The sequence below is a fragment of the Heterocephalus glaber genome, unplaced genomic scaffold (genome assembly GCF_053883595.1).
Source record: "Heterocephalus glaber isolate CG9 unplaced genomic scaffold, H.glaber_assembly_v1.0 deba00001461, whole genome shotgun sequence".
In the NCBI taxonomy this organism is placed as follows: domain Eukaryota; kingdom Metazoa; phylum Chordata; class Mammalia; order Rodentia; family Bathyergidae; genus Heterocephalus; species Heterocephalus glaber.
Window position 1 is genome coordinate 10,743,498 of NW_028258308.1, and position 5,905 is coordinate 10,749,402.

At 36.4% G+C, this 5,905-nt stretch overlaps 1 pseudogene; it reads right to left on the bottom strand.

Moving 5' to 3' along the window:
- Positions 1–1,189: 1,189 nt before the first annotated feature.
- LOC101708909 (ubiquitin carboxyl-terminal hydrolase 1 pseudogene) lies at positions 1,190–4,859 on the bottom strand (annotated as a pseudogene).
- Positions 4,860–5,905: the final 1,046 nt, after the last annotated feature.

Genomic DNA, 5,905 nt, shown 5'->3' on the forward strand with positions numbered 1-5,905 from the left:
TAGTATTTTTTTGTTTCTTTTTGTCTAGTTGATCTATCTACCTATGATATTGGGTTATTGAAGTCCCCCACTACTATTGTATTAGTGCTTATTGGAATTTTCATGTCCATTAATATTTGTTTTACATATTTGGGTGTACTAGTATTTCATGCATATATATTTATGATTGTCATCTCTTCTTCTTGGATTGTTCCCTTTACAAGGTAGTAGTGTCCTTCTTTGTCTCTTAATTAGTGTTGCTTTGAAATCCATTTTATTTGCAAATAGGATAGCTACTCTCACTTTTTTTCATATTTCTATCACATGGAGTATTGTTTTCCACCCTTTAACTTTCAGTCTGAGTTTCTTTTTGAATTAAGTCTGTTTCTTGTATGCAGCATATTGTTGCATCTTGCTTCTTGACCCATTCTGCCAGTGTATTTCTTTTTTTTTTTTGAGCATTTGTATACAATTTAAGTTTTATTGACCTCCAGTTTTTTAAAAAGTTAGATTCAAGGTCATACCTCTCTTAAATTTGATGTATTATACACAGATCATGCAGAATGAGTATGAAGAGATACAAACCAATCTTTGCCCCAAAAGATGTACTAGAGTACAGAATCATCTCCATAAATATATATAAAATTCTTGTGAAGATAAAGGGGACCATGTGGTTTTTCTGGGGCACTTTCTAAAGTGATTCAAGGGATGAAAAGCACACCCCAAAGTGAATGCACTCATTCTAGATTTTATGCCTCTGCTATAGCCTATCAGAGATCAGGCTTCACAACTGATAAAACTAAATGTACTGAATGAGATTCTGCTTCTTAAGTGGGAAAGCACAGACCTATAAATGTAGATAATTTCTCCAAACATGGAGAATACAAATACAAGCACTTTATTTTAGAAAGTAAACACAAAAGATTGGTGTAGATCCAAAAGGTTTAAATGCTTCCATTTTGAATAATTCAATTCAGAATCTATACAAGTTTGTTCCCAAGAACTAACACATCACTTGTCTCTATGAAGGAAAATGAATTCTACAAATTAACACGGTTTTTCAGTATTTCAAATCTCACTATTATATAAAAACCTACAGAGATCCATAATATCCAGTAGCTTTAAAAGATAAGCTAAAAGACTGCTGTAATCAACATTACCAATGTTGGCCAGGCCTGTTTAATATATACATAGGGAAAATATACCCACTCTATAATTTCTTATAAAATAACAAGTAAGGAGTAGATGTAGGAGGTGTAGAAGAGGAATGAGAATTCAGAAAGTCCTTCTCTTTGGTACCTTTCACTTCAGAATCACCAAAAAGCAGCCACTTCCCCTCACACTCCTTTAAACTTTGCACTACACAGGAAATTTTGTTCTCAAATCCTCTCCTGTAAATGCCTGTTTGGTCACTGGATTCCTGGTTCCTGTCCACTTCATGGGTCCCATTAATACTGTTAGTCTGAGAACTTCTACTTTCAGCAAATGCTATACTGGCAGCCCTATCAGGATTAGAGGCTTTGTTGTAGAGCTCATAATCTGCTTTGCTCTTTTGTCCTCCAAGAATTCCAATAGCTTCTACATTTTTTTTGTTCAAAACTTTACTTGGCTGTGTATTTCCACCAACTCTCATGGACACTTCTTCATTGTCATAATTTTCAACGGCACCCCTTGCTTCCTCCTCATTCAGTGGCTCTGGCTTGCTTACTTCACACATCTGGTCAACCACAAAATTCTCCTTGTCCAGTTCTAAGCTGTTGAGGTCAGTGACTTTAATGGAAGCAGTGTAATGCCCACTGCTAATTGTAATGTCACTGTGGATTACAACTGCAAATAATCAATAGCTGTCATTGGTTGGCCTTGTGCTCCAGTCTCCTAGTCACAACTTAGGTGTCAGTAAGGGAAGGTTGATCTTGGAAAGTCCACCACTGTAACAATCAAACTCGAAGCCGCTAGCAGCAAAGCACTTCAAATGAATGGTTACAACTTCAGGCATTTTGTCAAACAGCAGACTTCATTCAGCATCACTGTAATGATGGCAATTTTCACAAAAATATTTATCTTCTCCTACAATCCTCTCCACCAAAGCAAACTGTGAAATTGCCCACCTCAAGGTCTTCATTTCTGTTTTTGGCTCTTGAGAAATTTCAGAACTCTCCCCTGATTTGGAAAGCTAGTCTTCTTGTACTGGTACACTGATGTCCTGGAAATCTTCTCTTCTTTCTGTCAGACTTTCACATTCTAAGCAACGAGTCCTCAATGCCAGCTGACCTTGAAATAATTTTTCCACTAGTTCAAAACCAATTTGCTCTGCACCTCTGTTTATAGATTTAACTTCACTAACATCTATAGGTTTGATGTCTTCTGGAGATTCAAGTCCACAACTATGAGTTGTATTGTTACTTTCATACTTCCCCAAGTCCTCTTCAAGATCAGGCTCACTTTCTTTACACTGTCCTTTGGATACCTGGCTTGCTGTTAGTTTTCTCAGACTGCAGAATTTAGAAAGAAAAGCAGACTTTCCTTGAAGCTTTTTCAGAAAAAGGAAACTAAGAGAGCCTTAGATTTTACAGACTCTCAAGAAAATGAAGAAAAAGCTTCTGAATATAGAGGATCAGAAATTGACCAAGTTGTTCCTGCAGCACAGTCCTCACCTATAAACTGTGAGAAGAGAGAAAACTTGCTGCTATTTGTGGGACTGAATAATCTTGGCAATACTTGTTATCTTAATAGTACACTTCTGGTATTGTATTTTTGTCCTGGTTTTAAATCTGGAGTGAAGCACTTATTTAATATTATTTCAAAGAAGAAAGAAGTGCTAAAGGATGAAGCCAATAAAAAAGACAAGGGAAATTGCAAAGAAGATTCTTTGGTGAGTTATGAACTTATATGCAGTTTACAGTCCTTAATCATTTCAGTGGAACAGCTTCAGGCTAGTTTCCTCCTAAATCCAGAGAAATACACTGATGAGCTTGCTACTTAGCCAAGACAACTGCTTAACACACTCAGGGAACTCAACCCTATGTACAAAGGATATCTACAGCATGATGCACAGGAAGTATTACAGTATATTTTGAGAAACATTCAAGAAACATGCCAACTCATAAAAAAAGAAGAAGTAAAAAATGTGACAGAATTGTCTACAAAGGTAGGAGAAAAACCTCATCAGAAAGAGGAAGTGAGTGGAATTAACAGCATGGAAATGGACAATATGAAGCATTCTGAGTACAATAAAGAAAAACCTCCAAAAGGGAATGGGAAAAGAAAAAAGTGACACTGAATTTGGTAACATGAAGAAAAAAGTCAGAGTTGCCAAGGACCACCAGTCATTGGATGAGAACCAGAGACAAATGAGATCAAAAAGAAAAGCTACTGGGAATACACTGGAGAGTCCTCCTAAAGTAATCTCCAAGTTTGTTTCTGAAAGTGAGAGCATAAGACCCTCACAAAAGAAGTTAAGAGTTAAAATAAATTGGTTAAAGTCTGCAATGAAGCAACCCAGCATTCTTTCTAAACTCTGCAGTCAGTGTTTTTCTTTTGATTGGTGAATTGAGACCATTAACACTGATGCTTATAATTGATATATATCGACTTGCCCTTGTCATGACCTTATCCTGTTGTTGGATTCTCCCCCTTTGCACTTAATTTCTTGTTTTTCCTGATGGATTCATTCTTTTGAGCTTCCTGGGATTGTGATCCTCATTGTCTTTTCCTAGAATATTGTCTAAAATTTTTTGGAGTGCTGGTTTGGTATTCATGAAGTTCCTAAGGTGCTGTTTGTCATGAAAGTATCTTATTTCTCCATCAGTTTTGAAAGATAGTTTTGCAGGGTACATCAATCTGGGTTGGAGACTGTTTTCTTTTAGGGCTTGGAATATGTCACTCCAAGGTCTTCTTTCCTTAAGGGTTTGTGTTGAGAAGTCTGCTGTGATTCTGATGGGCTTTCCTTTGTATATGATTTGTTTCTTTTCTCTAACTCCTTGTAGAACTTTTTTCTTCTGTTGAGTTTCTGGAATCTTAACAATTATATGCCTATGTGTAGATTTTTTTTTGATCAAGGCTATTTGGAGTCCTATATACCTCACTTATCTGTATGTCAAGTTCTTTTCCCCTGCTTGGGAAGTTTTCTGCCATTATTTCTGCAAATTTTTTTTTATGTCATCTGCACTTTCTCCTGTTTTTTCATTGACTCCAGTCAGTCTTATGTTATTCTTCTTCGCATCATCTAGCAGCTGCTGGATTGATTTCTCATGTTCCCATATAATTTTGAAGCAATTTTTCTTTTCCTGGTCATTAATTGCAATCTTATCTTCTAGATCTGAAATTCTGTCCTCACATTAGCTCATTCTGCTGTGTAGACTTTCAATGGAGTTTTTCATGTCCTGGAAATCTATTTGCATCTGTTTTGTGGATTCCATTTGTTTCTTATGTTTGGATTCCATCATGTTCCTCAGCTCCTCTCTAGATTTATTAATCATGTCTTGCACTAGGAGCACAATTTCTCCTGTTATCTGAGAAATTATTTCTGATTTCATTTTTTCCAGATCCCCTTTTGTTGCCAATTTGGTGGGTCCAGGTCATTGAGTATCAGAGTGTTCCATTTCATTTCCCTTTGGGGTTGCTGTAGGTGATCTGGAAGTCTGGTTTTGAGACTTGTTTACATGTCTCCTCATTTCAACAGATGCTGTCTACTGTGCCTTTGTTTAAGTGACTTTTTGCTTGCCCATTGGGCTTCAATTCTTAGCTAGCCTATCTCTGAGGCTCCCCATTACACCAATTCTTGTGTTCAGAGTGGTGGCCTCCTGGATTCCTGTGCTGCACTGTTGTCTGGGGAGAGTTATGTCTGGGGCCTGTGCACGCTTAGGATGGTATCTGGGCATGCCTCTAGCTGGAGCTTGCCCACCTGGTTAGCTCTTGTCTGTAGGGTCTTTGGCTGGGGGCTGTGCACCTGAGTCACTGGTGCCTGAGCAGGCCTGTGGCTGGGGTGACACTTATCATGGTATTTTGGCAGATTTTTGGCTGTGGCCTGTATGCCTGCATGGCTGTTTTCCAGGTGGGCCTTTGGCTGGGGCCTGTGCTTATCTTATCATTCTTGTATCGTCTCATTTTATGACAAGAAGAAAACTGAGTAGAATATTTTGAGAAAGTACATTCATGTAAGTTTTATTTCAATATATTTTAATAATTGTTTTATATTATCTATTATTGATCTACTGTGCTTAATTTATAACTTAAAGTTTATTATCAATGTATATACAGAATAAATATAATATATATAGGTTTCTGAAATAGCCATGGTTTCAGGCATCCAGTGGACATTTTGGAGAATATTCCTAAAGGTTGAGTGGACTTCTGTAAATTCATACAGGTCAATAGAACTTCTTGGAACAGGTCTTGACATGTAGTGTTAACTGTTGTTTTAATACTTAATTTTACTGTATTATTGTGAGGATTCATGAAATGAAAGATTATATATAAGTAAGTATAACAGGGGCAATAATAGAGTGTTTGCTGCTACAATTATGTATAATTAATTAATGTGCTTTAGCTCTTTTTAGTTAGTATGATTCTACCAACAAATCAGTGCAAAAAGGTAGAAGAGGTTTTAAATTATAGATTTCAGGTATACTTTATTTAAAAATTAATTAGAATAAAATACCTATGAGTATCTTGTACATAATTAACATGTAGCAATTAAACATTTTCATGCTATGAAAATGAAGACTTAGAATCAAATAACCCTGGAAGAAAATTCCTGCATTTTGAGTCCTTACACACACAAAAAGTAATCACTTGATCTCATGAAGTTTCTGTGAAAATTGGAATAATCGTACCAAATTTAGAGACCTGATCCAAAGACTAAGCAACACTTTTGGAGAATATGGTGGTCAAAAATACTATTTCCTTTTCCTTCTTCTTTTTACCA